A 21,634-nucleotide genomic window follows, 5' to 3' on the forward strand; every position below is an offset into this window, starting at 1 on the left:
AGGTTCTACACAAGTTCCAAGGTTCTGCACAAGTTCCAATTCATAAATATTTGGGTGATCAAACGCGAGCTATTCATAAGAATACACAATTAATCACTAAGAAACAGAAGACCACTGAAGCACATCGGGTTATTATGTTAGACCATGAACGAAAGATTGCTACCTTAACTTGTATTATTTCTAGTCAAGCACGACAGTTACAAAATTTTGTACATCATGATAAAGTTTTTGTTAAGTGGCACACAAAGATGATTAAATTGAACGAGCAGGTCAGGATGTAACATGCTGAAATTCTTGAATTAATTGTTGCTCAGGGGAAGAGTGATCATATTAGATGTAAAGTTGATGAACTTTATAGATTACAAGATGATTTCAACAAAGACGATGATCCTAATGCCTCATGGCCTAGGGAGTAGCCAAGTAGTTCACATGCTACTACAACTGCGACTGAATCAACGATTGAGGGGGGGGGGGGGAGTCTGGTGCTGGTGCTGGTACTGGTGGTGGAACAACATGTGGTACAAAAGAAACAATGGAAAATGTAGAGGTTGGTAAGGAAGATGCTAGTTTGTCGTCTGAGGAATTTAGATCATGCTAAAGATACTGCTTTTGAGAATTATTTAGTTAATGATGATCTTGAGGAAGGCGAAATTGTTGAAAGCGTTGTAGAAGATTGGAAATTAGATGAAGAGGTTGCTAATATTGCTAAGATTGAGGTAAAGTATACTTGTGAGAATCTTCTCAATAACATTATGAATCTTTTAGAGAGAGAATTTATTCTGATGAACTGTAAGACCCCAAAATCAGGGTGTCTCACAGCTGGGACATCATCGCATAAACAGTACAAACACTTGACAATTTTAATTATTATTAATATTCTTTTCATAATTTGAAGAATACGCAGCGGAAAACATTTAAATCAAATTTTCGAAACACGTGAAACATCTAAATTTAAATACAAAATTTAATGTATAGTAATTGAGTTCATAAACAAATGTCTTCAACTAGAAATGCCATCTTCAAATGTCGGGTAGCTTCATGCAATATCCAAGAGGTGATCATTCATCCAGCTAACCTGAAATCAATCTAACATGCATGCAAAAGTCAGCTAGGATAGGGTGAGTGAATTCAAGGTTTTTTATGTGAAGTCACATATTGGTAGATATTACAGAAATAATTTCTATAATTCGGATTGAGTATTGTCTGAATTTCTGAACTTCTTCAGAGTTTAGGTCAGTAGTATCATTAGTTCCAACTTATTCCTTTGGTGAAAAGTTTTGTTCAAATTTTTCAAAAAGTTCCAAATTATTCAGGATGTTCCGAGTTTCTTGATTTGTTCCATATTATCATTATTCCGAGATTCTAATTTGTTTTAGTATTATCTTCAATAGTTCGAAAGAGTTAATTACAGGTTATTGATCCGTGTTATTTTTATCTCTGATAAAGTTATAAATTATTGAGTTCAGGGTTATAAGTTTATTCAGAAATATTGATTTGGTCCGTAGTGTTCGATGTATTCCAAATTTTCTGAGATTTGGAAAATTTTTCAAGTGTTGAACAGAAAACCTATTGATCAACCTTGTGGTGATTTCATTCCAAGTGTTTAAGATGGCAAATAGTTTGGAAACAGTTGTCTGAAATATCAAACATAATACCGAAGTGGGTAGTAGCAATAAACCACTGGCTCTTCAACACGAGATGGATTATCCTGAGTGGAGGGATAGGTTTCGACGGTTTATTAAATCGATGGATGTGAAGATGTGGTTGTGTATTACCAAAGGTTATTGTGACAACCCTCGCTAAATCAGGTTTCCGTACGACTTAATTAATATTTGATTTCTGCCTAATTACTGTGCTTACTTGAAATTATGAATAAACTGCTACTTGAATGCTGATACATGTACTTACTTATATCATACTTTACTTGCTGTCACTCCATGTTCTGCTTACAGCACCTTAGTGACAACCTTGATGCACCAAAAGCACAGTAGCACAATGAACGGATAACCTATTGAACGTGCTGTCATAGTTAGCACCAGGCAGGTACTGCCTCTAATGCCTGTATGAGCCAGAGATAGTTGCTACACTAATAGAGAGTGTAGGGATACAAGGATTGTAGAACTGCGTCTCTAGGGATAAGTTACAATGACTGGATGTGCCTAAAACGTACACTAAGCACAAAACTCAGCACTTTAATAAACAATTAAGCTTTTAGCTAGCTAATAAAGTGCCAAAACATGAGAAAAATATTACTAGACACTTTCCAAAGTGTCGGGAATAAGTTGTGTCACTAAAAATGGTATTAACGACACTTTAAAGCTTTGTTTAACGCTTTAACGGATTACTATCCAACCGAACAACTGGACTATACCCGGAACATGAAAATATTGTTAATAACATTATTTGTCTTTTTTTGAGCCAGTTAGGGTCCCTGAATACCCTAACACCCGCCATAAAGCACAACACACTACTAACCGGGTTAATCCCTAACTTAACTAGATTAACCTAACTAATAACTAACTAATAGTTGAAAACTAACCAAGACCCCCCCCCCCTAACCAAACCGGCCCCAAAGAGAGGGACACCCTTTTGTCCTCCTTTGATTATTTTAATCTTTGTGTTTAATATCTAATGAACATAAGGACCCATGGATCATAACCTCACTTTTGCCTATAAGTAACAAGAGATTGCACATCATAATCCTCACCACATTTCACACAACAACACTTGCTCTCTCTCTCTAGAAAGCTCACGGCCGAACCCCCCCTTCACACCCATCAAATTTTTCGATTTTGATCTTCACATTCCAAGCTCACACAAGCGTTAAGGATCACGTATAAGGAGTCTTGGTGCAATCGGAAGGCGAAGGACCTCACTCTCTTGCTTTTATCCTCTCATTTTGCGTCTAGATTCTTCCCTAGCCTCGAGCTAGTAGTAAGTTGCTTAAATCACCTTCTCGACCTATTTTAAGATGGTTAATATGACTTGTAACGGTTAAAACTCGTAATATTACAAGATGACACACAAAAGTCTACTAAAAACACTAATATTGATGGTTAAAAGCTTGTTTGTTGTGTAAATCTTGTAGTGTTTGATTTGTGTGGTTATTGGGACCCGATCTATGTTGTGGTAGCTCGGATCATCATTTAACCCGGATTGGTCATGATCATAGATCATGACATAAGGATGTTTTGGAAGTAACAAGGGTTAAAAGATGAAACTCTACCACACACGAATCATGAACTTGTGTAAAAGTGATTTTACTTACAAAATAGTGTTTAAAACTAGTAGATCTACGGATCTACAAGTGGTATTTTCAAAGAACCAAGTATAAAAGAAATCATGTTTTCCTAAAGACGGATCTTACATTAACAAGAATGATTTTTAGAACACACAAGTGTGTAAACACTTGTGTAGCACAAAGTTTCGACAAAATAACAATTCTTGTAAAATTTACAAGAAGATGTAAAGACGGGATTTCTTTAAAAGCAAGGTTTTTACGAGATCGGATTGCTTTATATAAAGATCCGCTAAAAGTAATGGGATTTACTTCATAATTTTAGAAGACTACAAGTTCATGTGATTTATGTGATTTACATATTTATTAACTAGTTTGTTGTGTTGAATATTGTTTTGGTTAAATAAGAAAAATGGTTGATTGATTTATAAAAGAAAATGATACGCTTGAAAGCGTGGCCACCTCCAGTTACAGAGGAAACTCTGGCGAAATTTTTCCAAAAACCTAACACTTAGAATTATTTTCACTATAAGTGTTAGAAATACTTTTCGACATGTTTTCAAAATATAAGTTTCGCTACGACTTTATTTACAAACTTTCAGAGGTGGGATTTTCACAAAATTTAAACGTAATAAATATATTTAGTAAGTATACTTTTCACAACGTTACTTGTTAATTATTTTGTGAAGGGTATAAATATTATTTTTAGGGTGAAAATAATATTATCGAACGTTAACGAATCCGAAATAATACGAACGCTTTCACGATAAATACATAAGTTACACCGGTAAATATTATTACCACTCGATCGTTAAAACGTAACTTACGCATTTTAAGGAAATATTTTTGAACGCGTAATTTTTGTTAAAGTATTATTTTGGGAAAATTATGGGAAATAAAAATATAATATTTTTGAGAAAAATATTTATATTTTGGAATTAGAAATAAAATATATTTTAAGTGGGACTTAATAATATATTTCGAACGCACATGTATTAAATCCCCCATCCTTGGGAAGGAAAATAATTACCAAGTATGCACAGAATGTAAACACGAAATAGTTGTCTAACTATTTCCTAAAACGTAAACCATAAAGCTAAGGCACGGCCGTCCGTCTAATAGAGTTAGTACATGTAGGCGTTGCACAGCTGCTTGATTTGGAGACATACTTGGTAGAGACGCACCACTGTGAGTTCATGTCCCCATTTTCTCCTAACTGTTTTCAGTTTTCTAAACTGCGGGGGTGAAATACATGTTACTATGATTACGAATATTTCTTATATGGTATGGTTTGCGTAAGGAGGGTTATTATTTAGATCATGTGAATTGGGTAGGCGGAAACTTGAGGTCATTAATCCTCAGGGTAGGACCGAGGGGCAGGAGCGGTAGATCTATCTGGGTGTAGCGAGCCCAGCCCCAGGCCCAGCATAACGGACCTCCGGGTGACTTTGTACCCATCGCATAAGTCTGCTAGGTTTGAGCCTTCCTACTTCCACTTCACACATATCAATGGCCTTGCAAACCATTGGTGATCTCTTTTTCCTTATTTGCTACATATCAGGATTTTATACTTACAAAGGTTTTACTTACTCACTACACATGAACTTGCTCAACAATTTTTGTTGATTTTTCCAACTTACATGTATTTCAGGTAATTAAGGATCTGGCATGGTATGATACGTTTTCTCGCTGCATAAAAGAAATAAGGTCATCCAAGTTTAGGGGTCGTGGCTCTTGCCTGGACGAGCCACCGCTTTTAAACTACGTCTACTTTATGGTTGTGGTTTTAAGTTCTGAACAATGTTATTATGTTATTAGGTTGTAACTCCCGTTGCGTGTGTCGGTACTTTAAAAACAATGTTGTGGTACTTTTATTTTGAAACTTAAATCAATGGATGATCTTGCATGATTTTACTTTCATATAGCTTTGTTATGATTAAGCTATGGTATTAAGAAGTCACACCAAATTATCCACGCTTCCGCAAAGCCAGGGTGTGACAGCTTGGTATCAGAGCTCTGATCATAGCGAACTAGGATTCCTTCTCGAGTCTAGACTATGATCACTAGGGCTCTCACGAAAACATTTTTACTGCATACCACTTAAGTCCAGATCCAAAACGGTTTTACAAGCAAATGTTGAGCACATTTTATATATTATTTTTAGGCTCAGTCTTGGAGGCTGAGGCTCGGTCTTGGAGACCGAGGCTCGATCTAAGAGATCGAGGTAGATGGCTAGTAAGACTAGGAAGAGTAGGCTCAGTCTTGGAGGCTGAGGCTCGGTCTTGGAGACCGAGGCTCGATCTAAGAGATCGAGGTAGATGGCTAGTAAGACTAGGAAGAGTAGGCTCAGTCTTGGAGGCTGAGGCTCGGTCTTGGAGGCCGAGGCTCGACCTAAGAGGTCGAGGTAGATGATAGAGCAGTCTTAGAGACTGGGAGGAATTTGGCTAGTGGGACTAGGAGTGTCAGTCTAGGAGACTGGGAGACTAGTGGGACTAGGAGAACTATTTGATTGCTTAACTAGTGACTAATGTGTTTATTTGATTATGTGATTTATTATTTGTGCATGTGTGTGTTTGTGTTACAAGACGGCATGGCATCCTCTTCAGATACTGAAGTGACGGACACCTCGGATCCTTTAGCAATCGTGTCGGACGATGAGATTATGACAGAAAGTGAGGTACACACTTCGGATACTACCAACACGGACAATGACGACTTCCAGCCATTTGCACTGCCCGATGTCGCGGATGAGCCCGCTGATAGCCCTATCGCTGGGGATTCTCCGTTCGCGGTGATCCCTGCCCCTATACCTCTTGTCGCTTACCCTATTGTTGATATACCCCTGGACGTAGGCGCTGACGATGACGTCGACTTGTTGATGAGGACCCACTCAAGGATGACATGGAAGGCGAGGCCCTCATTGCTGCCGGTGATCTTCTACTCCTCGCTGATGGCCCTCTTATTGGGGACCTACCGCTTGTAGAGACCCCTGCTCCAATACCTTTGGCCGTTTATCCTACCTACGATATGCTTCTCGACGCTGACGCTGATGACGATGTCGATCCGTTTGATGACGAGCCCCTAGAGGATGATGTTCAGGGCGAGGCCCTTCTAGCCGCTGGAGATCTTTTGTTGCTCACAGATGCTCCCACAGAGGAGTTACCTGCTCACTCACCGGTCCTGGACTCCTTCGAGTCTGTGGCCGCCGCACCTTCACACACTCGGAGTGTGCAGCACTTTTCTCACGAATCAGATCCTGATAGAGCATCCTCTGTTGCCCTTGCTCCTAGCTTTGCTTTTGATCACGATGTTGAGGAGAATTCCAATCCTGTCTTTCCCCCCAGGATTCGACCCAGATCAGGAGATCGAGTTTATACCACTGGATCAGCCTATGGAGGACCCGGTTGACCCAGTTGGCCCAGTTGACCCCATTGACCATGCATTCGATTTTAGATGTCGTAGCCCCCGAGCCAGTAGCTGCTCCAGACCCCGTATTCGAGCATGACCCTGTTCGTGCAGATGTACCCGCTGTGGATCCTTTGATTGATAATGTACCTATCGATGACCATTCCATTGTTGCTCCACTGCTGGAGGATGAGCATACTGTTGATGCTCATGTTGATGCCCCTCACATTGCTGATATTCCTGCTAATCCTGTTATTGCCCCTTTTCCTAACTCTGTGCCTGTACAGTTCAATCATGCGCTTCTTGCGGCCCAAGTTGATCCTCGATACGCGCACACCCGAAGTGGGTGGATAGACGATGACAATAGTTACCCACCTTTGGAGTTTCCTGTGACACTCCCTTGTGACTCCTGTTTCAGTCCCTGTTCCAGTTCCTATGGATGCACCTTTGTTTCCCACACTCATCACTGATACTCACCACACCGCTACATGACCGGAGCCTGTACTTGAGCCAGCTACTACACCATTGAGACGGCTTGACATTGCGCCTGCTGAACCTACACCTATACTTGATCACGATCCTGTTTCTTTTCAGTCTGGCAGACGTTGCACCCCTTATATCTATCTGCATCAGGCAACCCCCCCTCATTTGTGGAAAGGTTCGTTTTTCCCTTGTGAAAAACGACGCCCGTTGCGCCATCGTGCCTAACACTCTCCGTCAGGACGTACCCGCGCCTAGTAGAGATGCTCCAGGCCGCACCACTTGCTACATTCACCACTACAACGCTCGATAAGCCAATTGGATGGTGCCTACAAACGCACCATGCTAACTATGAACCCTTACCATTTCTCACATTATGAAAAACACACACAGGATAAGTTGCTCCTGTAACATCAACTGCAAGTTAAGGATATGAGTCGCGGAACGTTGAAGCTTGAGCTGACACCTCGAAGGGCAACTTCAAATTCAAAACATTACATAACTAAAAACATGAGTTAAGGGTCTACATCACAAGACAGCATATTGTCTGAAAACTTTGAGTAAAACACCACGTCCTACACCAGCATGCCTTAATCCGCCACGTACATCAGGATCCCTTTTATGCTCTTGACCTCTGATATTCCACCATCCTCAGGATTTCGATACTCGTTCCTTTACCATTAAGCAGCAAATCAGTTGACCACTTCGAGGAACATACAAGTCGCGGAGGAATTCAAGCATATCGATAGTTTACTTTTCTTTCCTCCCCCACCTTCGTCACCAGAAATGTTGATGTCTGGATAACGCAGATTGCGTTACGATTGGGTAGAGACCCCAAGATTGTGGAGATTTGTGAGGACCACGTCTGACTACGCAATTTAGATATGCTGATATACTTGTTGGGCAAGGGTAGGGAGACCCGGTGACCCTGGTAATGTGATACCTTTTGTAAGACAATGAAATTGTAGACGAAAAACGTTGGGAACCAATTGTCATAAAGCATGTGCTAAAACATTATGGCCAATAATCAACGAAAGCTCAGTCGCCATGTCATTACTAAATGCGATCAGTAACGCCTATGTGCATACCAAAAACTTTAATACTACATGTTTACTCGCTATACTTTCATTAGACGAAACCCTCAAATTATGTACGAATGTTATGATTTTGATGCAATGTGCTTGCCCGTTTAATGAAAACTTAATCATAAGACATGATACCAATATAATGGGAATGTGCTATGACTGAGAAACACGTGTTTGTTTGATATACTTTCGGTAAACATGATCCCAATTACTTGCTTGATGAATTGCGTGATGTGTAATATGATGACTTAAATATGTGTGACACATGTGTTCCAAACGACTATTTATGTTCCCTGAACAGGGGATACCTAACTAACACGAACTTCTTCCTAGAAGATGTCGCATCAAGAAATCACCCGACTGACTGAGGCAGAATGGTTGGCGCACGCCTCTCGAGTCAGAGCTCGGCACGAGGTTCTTCGCTACAAACATGGCGAAGGTGCCTCAGGGAGAAACCTACCTAACGGTAATGTTTAAGTCACCTAAGACACATTACGACATGTTTGGAAAGTCCCCAAAGTGCCTTGCTAATACCTTTTTGTGATGGTGAATTCTTGGATACAGGTTGTACCTACCAGCATTTCCTAGAATGCAACCCTCTGAATTTCGGTGGCACGGGAGGTGCCATAGCATTTGTAAAATGGGCTGAGAATGTGGATACCGTTGTGCGAATGAGTGGTTGCACGCCAGAGCAGCAAGTCCCGTACGTTTCCGGATTGCTACAAGATGGAGCTCTATTATGGTGGGACCGTAAGGTTCAAGAATTAGGCGAGGCTGTAGCATACGCGATGTCATGGAGCGAGCTGAAGGAAGTAATGCGTAAGGAGTACTGTTCTCAGAAGGATATCCAAGGGCTGGAACTAGAGTTCTGGGAGCTACAGAAGGAAGGTCCAGATGTGGTGAAGCACGTGAAAAGGCTTTACGATTTGTCGCGAGTCGTTCCGTACCTAGTGGAACCCGAGTTGAAGAGAATGGAGCAATCCATATGGGAACTGACACCTCAAGCCTTGAGCTTGATCATGGTATTAACGCCGCCATCACCCGTGATTGCCCATGTGATAGGACTGGAGCTCACTAAGGAAGCACTTAGGCTGGTGAAACTTTCGATCCCGGACGAGAAGAAGGAAACACCAGTGGAGACATCTGGGAAGAACAAAAGAAAGCTTGGTAAATTTCAGGGAGGTGAACAAGAAAATGAAAAGAAAAGGGCCAAAAAGGGAAAGATGTACCCGGGTAATCTACCTAAGTGTGAAGTATGCCAGCGCCATCATAACGGGAAGTGCGGTAATAGGAAGTGTGACAACTGTGGTAAAAGGGGACACGACAGGGAAACGTGTTGGCAGGAGACGAAAAGAGGAAAGGAAGGTTGTAACTGCGGTGGTATGGGGCACCTTGGGAAGGATTGCCCAAGGGAGATTAACCAAGACCACGAAGAAGCATCCAACACCGGAGCTAGTAAAGCCTGCCAGGATCCAGATATGGTCACTGGTACGTTCTTTATCAACCCAAAATTCTGCATTCACGCTATTTGATAACAGTGCCGATCCTAGCCCCGCATCACATGAATTTAGGAATCTTTTTAAATTAGTAAAGAGTAAGTTAGACGACCCTCTATTAATGAGGCTAGTTAATAAACGACCTCAACATAGTAATTAGGATGAACCCGCGATCGAGCAACCAAGCGGAGAATCGTTACCCGCGTCCCGGAGTCGAACGACGAAGCAATCATGACTCATGAGGAAAGATACGCCTCTACAAACTACAAATTGCATGAAGGCATGAAGGAGGTTGTGGAAAGAATAAGTTGTTTCTGGCTCATGTCGGGGACGGGATGAGCCAAAGAACTAAGCACGAAGATCTCCTTAGTACAACAAAATGCCCTAAGGTTTCCCCCGAGGATTTGCCATAATTTCTTCTCCCACGGCTAATCCTGTTCATATCAGCTAAATTCCCGGCGTTGCACCAGCAGTCAATACCCCCTTAACGACTTATATCTTCGGAAACGCAAGGATTGACAGTGAAGCTTCAGAAGTTGATGGAGAAGGAAGATAACAGACCAAAAATCCCCTGTTGGGTAACCCCATATCTGCTCAACAAAAAGAAGGATGATGATTTCCAAGTAAGCGCCAGCTACCAGGAACCGAACAAGCTAACCCACCAAAATCAGTGACTCTTGCTAAAAATTAGCGGACCTCTTATACAACTGACTATGAGAACCCAACTACTACTACACGACTGATCGACAATCGAACATCGTCAGAGAATATACCAGGATGAAATTGTGGGACAATGATCGTGCTTAAACATAAACAAAATACTGCTTCCTACACAATGTATAAACCAGATCCACACGAGGTGCGGAATCCAGAAAGACTAGAAGCCTTACATCTAGGAACCATATCCGTCAACTCAATCAAACATCATTAACTTGACCAACTTGTCATTGCAGTTAACAAACCCGAAAGTACTTAAATTTTCTTCCGTTGAAGTCTTCACCTTCACATCTAACAAGTAGAAATTTGCATTTCTGCTCCCCTCAAGTAGTTGCATCGCATTGTTTTCCTTCGCTGAGAGCGAATGCACGTTTGCTTCATATATTTGGTCACTTCTTCGTTTTAGTAAGAATGCATCACTTCATAACCTATGCACCATTTGCTACGCATGTGGTTACATTTCGAATAAACGCTTCCTGAATGTTCAAACATTACGTTGTCAAATCTAATTACTAGTTGTGATCCGAATGACCTACATGTTTGTCGTTGTTGACTCTTCTGATATCAAGTCAACACACTTGTTGAAACTACCTTCTTTCAAGTTACATGTTTGCTATCATGTCAAGATTTCCTTGTCAATATGTACGTTTATTATTTGGTTACGTTGAAACTAGGTTCAACTGCTTGAACTTATCCAGTTCACATGTTTAAATTGAGACGCTATATGATGCATTGAGAGCATCATATTCTAATACTTTGGCACAGATTCTTTTGTTTCAGATCGTAGTAGACTTATTTGGTCTATGACTCCACTAAATCGTTGATAGATTTCTATACCTTACAGTGATACTTTCACAGAACTAAAGCTTGCACTTATCTGACTACTCACTTCGTACACGGATTTAATTGATTATTTGACAACTTGCCCTAAATTCGTCTTCTTTATCACAACTAAATCACTCTCGACACACACTTGCGTACTGGGTCAAAAAGTACATAAATTCATTTTATATCATGGGTACCCCCCCTAACGATTCCCTCGTTATCAATCAAACGCCTTGCTGTACTTAGTTTCGTCTTCCGGCTTGTTTCGGTACGCTTTCATCTGGTTCCAAACTCGGTGATTTTGTTCAGTCACCACTATTTCGAATCTTGTCATTACGATACCTTGTGGTGTCATTACAAACTTGTAGCTTTTGCTAATCATGGCCAACCGTCCCACGCAAAATACATAAACTTTTGTTGACTTGTCATTTACATATTCCTGATGCAACTACAAATAAAAGCAAGGATACACCAGGTTCGTCTGTATTCATTAGGTGTATCCTCACAGTTCAAAAGGTTCAAACACACTGAACCTTGCCACTCGTCTACTTGGGAGTTGACAGATCACTTCACCATATCATTTGAGTTGATAATTTCTGAATTCTTTTAGAGGGTGCTATGTTTCGTGAAGACCCGCTGGGAGACTGCGATCGGTCATCTGAGGATTTTATTGGTCGAAAACTCCTCTCTTGTGGACCCCTGCTAGCTGGAATGCATTAGGCTATACGTAAAGTACGTTTTGTACTTCTGACATCAACTGCTAAGAGCACCCACCTTCTTAACCCTAGGGTGCGGATTGTTAAACATTCTTGGAACCACCAAGTGTGAGTAAGCTTTGATGCGGTTTGATAACTATCTACCTCGATGTTATACTTGTGTGACGTGACCAAAAGGAGTTAAGGTAGTACAAATTTCGAGGACGAAATTTCTATAACGGGGGGAGAATGTGACAACCCTCGCTAAATCAGGTTTCCGTACGACTTAATTAATATTTGATTTCTGCCTAATTACTGTGCTTACTTGAAATTATGAATAAACTGCTACTTGAATGCTGATACATGTGCTTACTTATATCATACTTTACTTGCTGTGACTCCATGTTCTGCTTACAACACCTTAGTGACAACCTTGATGCACCAAAAGCACAGTAGCACAATGAACGGATAACCTATTGAACGTGCTGTCATAGTTAGCACCAGGCAGGTACTGCCTCTAAGGCCTGTATGAGCTAGAGATAGTTGCTACACTAATAGAGAGTGTAGGGATACAAGGATTGTAGAACTGCGTCTCTAGGGATAAGTTACAATGACTGGATGTGCCTAAAACGTACACTAAGCACAAAACTCAGCACTTTAATAAACAATTCAGCTTTTAGCTAGCTAATAAAGTGCCAAAACATGAGAAAAATATTACTAGACACTTTCCAAAGTGTCGGGAATAAGCTGTGTCACTAAAAATGGTATTAACGACACTTTAAAGCTTTGTTTAACGCTTTAACGGATTACTATCCAACCGAACAACCGGACTATACCCGGAACATGAAAATATTGTTAATAACATTATTTGTCTTTTTTTGAGCCAGTTAGGGTCCCTGAATACCCTAACACCCGCCATAAAGCACAACACACTACTAACCGGGTTAATCCCTAACTTAACTAGATTAACCTAACTAATAACTAACTAATAGTTGAAAACTAACCAAGACCCCCCGCCCCCCCCCTAACCAAACCGGCCCCAAAGAGGGGGACACCCTTTTGTCCTCCTTTGATTATTTTAATCTTTGTGTTTAATATCTAATGAACATAAGGACCCATGGATCATAACCTCACTTTTGCCTATAAGTAACAAGAGATTGCACATCATAATCCTCACCACATTTCACACAACAACACTTGCTCTCTCTCTCTAGAAAGCTCACGGCCGAACCCCCCCTTCACACCCATCAAATTTTTCGATTTTGATCTTCACATTCCAAGCTCACACAAGCGTTAAGGATCACGTATAAGGAGTCTTGGTGCAATCGGAAGGCGAAGGACCTCACTCTCTTGCTTTTATCCTCTCATTTTGCGTCTAGATTCTTCCCTAGCCTCGAGCTAGTAGTAAGTTGCTTAAATCACCTTCTCGAACTATTTTAAGATGGTTAATATGACTTGTAACGGTTAAAACTCGTAATATTACAAGATGACACACAAAAGTCTACTAAAAACACTAATATTGATGGTTAAAAGCTTGTTTGTTGTGTAAATCTGTAGTGTTTGATTTGTGTGGTTATTGGGACCCGATCTATGTTGTGGTAGCTCGGATCATCATTTAACCCGGATTGGTCATGATCATAGATCATGACATAAGGATGTTTTGGAAGTAACAAGGGTTAAAAGATGAAACTCTACCACACACGAATCATGAACTTGTGTAAAAGTGATTTTACTTACAAAATAGTGTTTAAAACTAGTTGATCTACGGATCTACAAGTGGTATTTTCAAAGAACCAAGTATAAAAGAAATCATGTTTTCCTAAAGACGGATCTTACGTTAACAAGAATGATTTTTAGAACACACAAGTGTGTAAACACTTGTGTAGCACAAAGTTTCGACAAAATAACAATTTTTGTAAAATTTACAAGAAGATGTAAAGACGGGATTTCTTTAAAAGCAAGGTTTTTACGAGATCGGATTGCTTTATATAAAGATCCGCTAAAAGTAATGGGATTTACTTCATAATTTTAGAAGACTACAAGTTCATGTGATTTATGCGATTTACATATTTATTAACTAGTTTGTTGTGTTGAATATTGTTTTGGTTAAATAAGAAAAATGGTTGATTGATTTATAAAAGAAAATGATATGCTTGAAAGCGTGGCCACCTCCAGTTACAGAGGAAACTCTGGCGAAATTTTTCCAAAAACCTAACACTTAGAATTATTTTCACTATAAGTGTTAGAAATACTTTTCGACATGTTTTCAAAATATTAGTTTCGCTACGACTTTATTTACAAACTATCGGAGGTGGGATTTTCACAAAATTTAAACGTAATAAATATATTTAGTAAGTATACTTTTCACAACGTTACTTGTTAATTATTTTGTGAAGGGTATAAATATTATTTTTAGGGTGAAAATAATATTATCGAACGTTAACGAATCCGAAATAATACGAACGCTTTCACGATAAATACATAAGTTACACCGGTAAATATTATTACCACTCGATCGTTAAAACGTAACTTATGCATTTTAAGGAAATATTTTTGAACGCGTAATTTTTGTTAAAGTATTATTTTGGGAAAATTATTTGAAATAAAAATATAATATTTTTGAGAAAAATATTTATATTTTGAAATTAGAAATAAAATATATTTTAAGTGGGACTTAGAAATATATTTCGAACGCACATGTATTAAATCCCCCATCCTTGGGAAGGAAAATAATTACCAAGTATGCACAGAATGTAAACACGAAATAGTTGTCTAACTATTTCCTAAAACGTAAACCATAAAGCTAAGGCACGGCCGTCCGTCTAATAGAGTTAGTACATGTAGGCCGTTGCACAGCTGCTTGATTTGGAGACATACTTGGTAGAGACGCACCACTGTGAGTTCATGTCCCCCTTTTCTCCTAACTGTTTTCAGTTTTCTAAACTGCGGGGGTGAAATACATGTTACTATGATTACGAATATTTCTTATATGGTATGGTTAGCGTAAGGAGGGTTATTATTTAGATCATGTGAATTGGGTAGGCGGAAACTTGAGGTCATTAATCCTCAGGGTAGGACCGAGGGGCAGGAGCGGTAGATCTATCTGGGTGTAGCGAGCCCAGCCCCAGGCCCAGCATAACGGACCTCGGGGTGACTTTGTACCCATCGCATAAGTCTGCTAGGTTTGAGCCTTCATACTTGCACTTCACACATATCAATGGCCTTGCAAACCATTGGTGATCTCTTTTTCCTTATTTGCTACATACCAGGATTTTATACTTACAAAGGTTTTACTTACTCACTACACATGAACTTGCTCAACAATTTTTGTTGATTTTTCCAACTTACATGTATTTCAGGTAATTAAGGATCTGGCATGGTATGATACGTTTTCTCGCTGCATAAAAGAAATAAGGTCATCCAAGTTTAGGGGTCGTGGCTCTTGCCTGGACGAGCCACCGCTTTTAAACTACGTCTACTTTATGGTTGTGGTTTTGAGTTCTGAACAATGTTATTATGTTATTAGGTTGTAACTCCCGTTGCGTGTGTCGGTACTTTAAAAACAATGTTGTGGTACTTTTATTTTGAAACTTAAATCAATGGATGATCTTGCATGATTTTGTTATGATTAAGCTATGGTATTAAGAAGTCACACCAAATTATCCACGCTTACGCAAAGCCAGGGTGTGACAGTTATAGTGGTGTACCAAGTAGTGAGCTTACCATTGTATCTTACTTAGCTTTAACTGAGGATACGATAAAGTTATGAAGCTAAAGAAAGGGCTATGTCAATGATTACTATATCCTTACCACAATCAATCCTACATACGTTTAGGAAGAAAGATACGTTAAAGGATCTATGGGAGTGTATGATTGAAAGAAACAAGGGAAATGAGTTGTATAAGAAAAGAAGACTAGATCTCTTAAAGACACAATTTGTAGTCTTCAAGACCATGAAGAATGAACCATTTGACAATTTAGTGAATAGATTCTATCACTTAATTGGTGAACTTGTGTAACACCCGTAAATTTTCGTCCAACTATGAGACGACACGTGTCCCGAATCTCCAACTAAGGAGAGGGAATTTTTCATCCAACTATGTAACGATACATGTCCAATCCTCTAACTAATCCTGACGATGTGGAGGGAGGAACCTCCAATTAATCCCGATTATATGGAAAGAGGAAGGACTTACATTCTACGTTCAATGAAACGTGTTTCGTATCTCCAACAGATCCCAATTATGGGAAGGGGAGAAAACTATTATTGTGCGTTAACTAAAACGCATCCCGGATCTCCGATTAATCCCAACTATGTGGAAGGAGATGGACTAAAAGTGTCAAATGGCAAACGAATCAAAGTCCAGGGACTATAGATGTAAAAGTCTCAAAATTTCAGTTCCTGGCAACCTCATACGGACCGTAAGCTAATGGGGCTTACGGATCATAAGCTATAATAATAACTGATGCGCGGAGGTCCTTACGGACCATAAGCGGTCAACCCTTACGGTCCATAAGGGACCATGCTTATGCTTGCTCTCCAAGGCTTTCTGCAAATTGAGACACCTAGCTCGATTTTGCCACATTCATTCTAGTTCTTACACATCATTAGACATGTGTTATCATCCTATAACATGTGCCAACACTTGGCATCATCTTAGGATCATAATTCAACTATAAATAGCTCCATAATCTCACACTTTCAACTTGCTCATTCACATTTTTTTCTCTCTATCTTCTTGGAGCTTGTTTCCATGCTTTGGAAGCCTCCATCTGAGTTCTGAAAGTGTTCTTCAACACTAGTAAGTGCTCTTCTTAGTCTATTTCATTTTATTAGGCTAGTTACTAGCCAAAAGTCAAACAATTTGACTTTCTGTTTGACTTTCGGTTATGACCATTATGGTTAAGCCAATGTTCGATCCGAACATGGATACGTGATCATAATAATGAAGGTTATAATCCTCTGAGATTATACCTTCTAAATATCACGTTAAGTAGGCGAAATGACGAGTCGCATTTATATTAAATAAAAGGTCAAAAACGTAAACTTTGCGAATTGCACTGATTAAGTTTTTAACTATCAAAACCTTAAGTTTTGACATCATATCAGTTTATAAAACATATTAGGACATGTCTAAACATGTCCAACTCGTCATTTCTTGTTTAGAGCTCAATTCTATATCGAAAGTCAAGTAGTTTGACTTTTACTTTAACTTTCGATTCTGGCCCGTTAGGTAAACATTAGGACATTTTTAAAATGGATATTATAACCATATTGATATAAGGTATAACCCTTAGAAGTTATACCTCTTGTTCATGTTGTTTAGTAGGTTATATGACAAGTCTAGAACTAAAACTTTAAAAAGGACAATTATGCCTTTTTTATCTTAAAAACTAAAGAAATGGTTTTCAAACTAAGTAATCAATATTCTGACTTTTTAACAGAATATATAATGTTATTAAAAGTGCTTTGACACCTTAGACATGTCATAAGACCTATCTAACCTTCCGAACCTGTTATTAAAAGTGCTTTGACACCTTAGACATGTCATAAGACCTATCTAACCTTCCGAACCTGCTTATACACACATTACTAGTTATATGAACGTACTTCGTATAATTTAAACGTAACGGGTCTACATACTTCAAAACAGAATGTTTGGTTAATTGACATTTATCCAAAGAGTCATTGCACTCGGGTAGGCATAAACCACATTCGTTCTCATCCCCGCTTAATCTAGCGAATCTATTCTTAAGTAACGTGTCATATCTAAAGGGACTAACCTTTGACCAGTATACATTCTAACAAATAATTATTTCTGTTCATTCTAGACTATAGAACCCCCCTTGATAATCGGACTTGGGTCAATAATACTTCGACTTGCGGCTTTTGCTAAATTATAATCATATTTGATTGGAAGCTAGCAAAAGGTAAATACTCTTAACTTATTTTGTTTCTAAACTTGGGATATGGCGAATACGCCACTTTTAGCGGATATTACATAAATGAATTGCCTATGATAACTCACAAAATGTAAGAACTCGGTTTAATCCGTTTTACTTGATAGCTGAAACAATTGGGGGTTATTGGTATCGTGTCCGGTTGTCCCGACTCATGAACTATTATGGCCATATGAAATAGCGTGCAGGGGTAGGCATACCGACTGTAAGACATGTATTATTCAACTCTGTTGTGTACTCATAATCATTATAGCACTAAAAATGACAGGCTCTGATCTCTGGTTCCCATTGTATGATAAGTAGGTAAATCTGATGACAAGAAAGAATCCAAAGAAATATTAAATGATTACCTATGGGTTTTTTGTATGTATGAAACTCTTTTTGAAAAACTGTTTTCAAAACGAGCCAGTTAATTGTATTTACCAGCGAAAGATGACGCATTTTCAAAAGATTCAACCGCAGGTACCGAACCTTATTATAGGCTTTGAATCCGGGTCGGCTAGAATGAAGGCTAAGGAATTTGCAACTCCTCAAGCTTAAGGCCTATGATGTCTAAAGCTCTGTTTATTAGATCCCGTGTGTGGGCTTATACTGAAACGCTTGTACAACCTTTATATATATATTCAAGCTTTTATTAAATGAATATATTTACTCATATACTCCCGATGCATTATTATATTGTGATACTGTTATCCAATCGTCACGACCCAACCGAGCCCACCGAAAATCGGGGCGTGACAGGTTGGTATCAGAGCTACAATTTGAGTGATTTAGACACTAGCCTTTTGTGTCTAGTCTCAAATATCACAAATGCATATTCCATAAGAAACTCTGAGTCTAGACCCGAACTTAAGACTACTCTTATATATATATATATATATATATATAGTTATTGATTTGATGAATATTCTGTAAATGCTGCCAAGATGTCGCGGACGAGATAAAGAATCTATGATGAGTCGCGGACTCAGTAATCTCTACCATTGAGTAGCTTGAAGTTCCATATGACGAACTACACTGTTTTGGAGATGATGACTCTGATACGAGGATGCTAAACCTCGTCACCAGATACTATTTCTTTTGATATACCTTTGATAACCCAATATCATTTATCTGAAGTCTATCATATTCGATAGACACTTCGGTGATATCTCATCAACAAATCAAAGCAGCAGCAACTATGGAAAGCTGCATCATGGCAAGGATATTTGTGCACTTTTGCATAAAACCCCGTTCTTTGACACAACATTCTCTCATTCTGGAGAATAAGCAGAAAAAGGAATCACTTTTTTTGGATTCTTTCTTAAAGCTTATAATCACGAGTTTTGAAACTCGATATCTAATTATCCAAACCTATCTGGGTATACTAAATTTTATAAATCCAGCAAATTTCGGCAGTAAGTTCTCCATCTGATCATATGGAGCACAATATTGATTTTTATTTCATTGATTTTTACAATCATAGTGCCGAACTTGGTATGATAAAAGCACCAATGGTGATTGGCAGTATCTTAGTGTATATTAAGATTGCTTTCATGCTTGGCTAATACAAAAGTTTAATGCATGGAACCTCCAAGGTCTCCTAATGATCATAGTGTACTGATATCAACTAATAGCAAGCATCTAAATATATTTTGGCGATATTACTGCCATAAGAATAATCATTGATTTTATGGAGCTCTTTCCATTTTATTCCTTCAAATGTTATGAAGGTCATATTTTATTGCTCCTACCATATGTCACACCCCGACCACGTAAAACAACAAATCGTGGCGGAAACGTCAGGGAGTGTTGTAACAGAATCATTGTTTCATAACACATGGATTGAAGTTCTGTTTTATTGAATTAAATGTATTACATTACATTGAAATTAGAAATAAAACATGAACAAATAGACTTTCATTGTTATTAAGTCACTAAGGCCTCGTCCGTTCCTATGTGAGAATGCATCAATATCATCATCAAACATCACCAACTATGGTACCTGAAAACACATGTGAAAATACATCAGCATAAAAATGCCGGCGAGTACATAGGTTTTATGTGAGTGTCAGGTTCATGGCTCGTTTATGTTTTGTAAATATAACTTGAACACCTTTGTTAATTGATAATTAGAAAACCAAGTTTTGTAAAATGTTTGTAATGTAAATTGAAATAACTAAGTCAAAACAGATTTGTTTTATAAAACCTCGATACCATGAATCTTAACTCCAAAACATTTGTTTAAATTCACCCAAATTGTAAATCCTTTTTTTAAATAAAACTCGAATGTTTTATATTGTTAGAAAAACCTTGTAATATAACTTTGTTTTGATAACCTTGCCCAAGTGATCTAGATAACGCAATGATATATAATGCGTTAAAAGCACTTATATATAGGAAGTATCAGCGGCGTATCCACCATACTTTTAACACATTACACTCGCCCCGTTACCTAATCACTTCCCTAACCCAACGGTTCAAAATGTTTCAAACGGTTCATATCAATCAAACAGTTACAAACGGTTCACATAAATCAAACACTTACATACGGTTCACATAAATCAAACAGTTACAAATGGTTCCAACAGTTCAAATAATTCACATAGATCAAACAGCTTCAAACGGTTAAAAATGTAAAATACTGTGTCCATATACTGGATGAGCATATGCAACAAAATGTAATTATGAAAATCAATGTGCTGGCACGCTAAGTGAACATATGTCACACCCCAAATTTCCACGTGTCACCGGTGGGCCCGGTGGGGGAGTATCGTGACGTAGTTGATATCATCATTTGTCAAACAACACAAATTATAATGCACAGCGGAAGCAAATGAAAATAGATTTATTTCAACTATTAAGTGTAATATCAAGTATCACAACCAGTCGAAATAGATCCACAGGCGGATCGAAAATAAAGAAAAAGAAATTGTTCAACAGATATATGCATCCCAAAGCTTGCGAGACTCTACGATGCTAAGGAGAAACCAGCCTATTGCGTATAGCACCTGCACTTAATCTTTTTGGGGAAAATACGTCAGTTTGCACTGGTAAATACAATTTAACTGACTCATTTTGAAAACATTTCAAAAATTAGGTTTTAAATGCACAAGGCACAAAACATTTTATAACTTGGGAATAATTAATCAAAGTTAAACTTGTAAAAGATTTACATGTTTGTTGTGCGTTCAGTCGCCCGAGTCGTGTCGGGTTTAAGGTTAAATGACACACCACTAGTATAAGTCCGCGGCGGGAAGCCAACGTTTATACCTTAATAATAATATGGACATAATACCGGGTGTACGCCTACCCCCGGGTGTCAAGGTCGTGGCCAAAAATGATGCCAAGGATATCCGGGACATGGTCATTAAGCTCCCAAAGGCGTAAAAACAAACAACACCAAGTTTTCAAACGGGTCACATTGATAATACCCAACTACTAATGAGTTGGGGTCAATTGCCCGACCAAGCGGTATTTTATATACCGTACCCCCAAGCCCGTATAGGGAAAATAAGTTAAAAGTATTTACCTGAGCAAGTATAACCACAAATTCAAAAATGCACGTGTCTTTTACTGGGCTCCTATTCTGGAACGAAGGTTATAATAACCTATTAGAATCCTAACGGGTCTTTAATATAGCCTAAGCCTAGACCGGTTAGTTTCGAATAATAAATATGGTTTAATCGCGAGGAAATGCGAAAACCGGGGAGGAATGTGATTTAGACCCTACAAGCTTGGATACTTGTATAA

This window comes from Helianthus annuus, chromosome 1, assembly GCF_002127325.2.
Source record: "Helianthus annuus cultivar XRQ/B chromosome 1, HanXRQr2.0-SUNRISE, whole genome shotgun sequence".
Taxonomy (NCBI): Eukaryota; Viridiplantae; Streptophyta; class Magnoliopsida; order Asterales; family Asteraceae; genus Helianthus; species Helianthus annuus.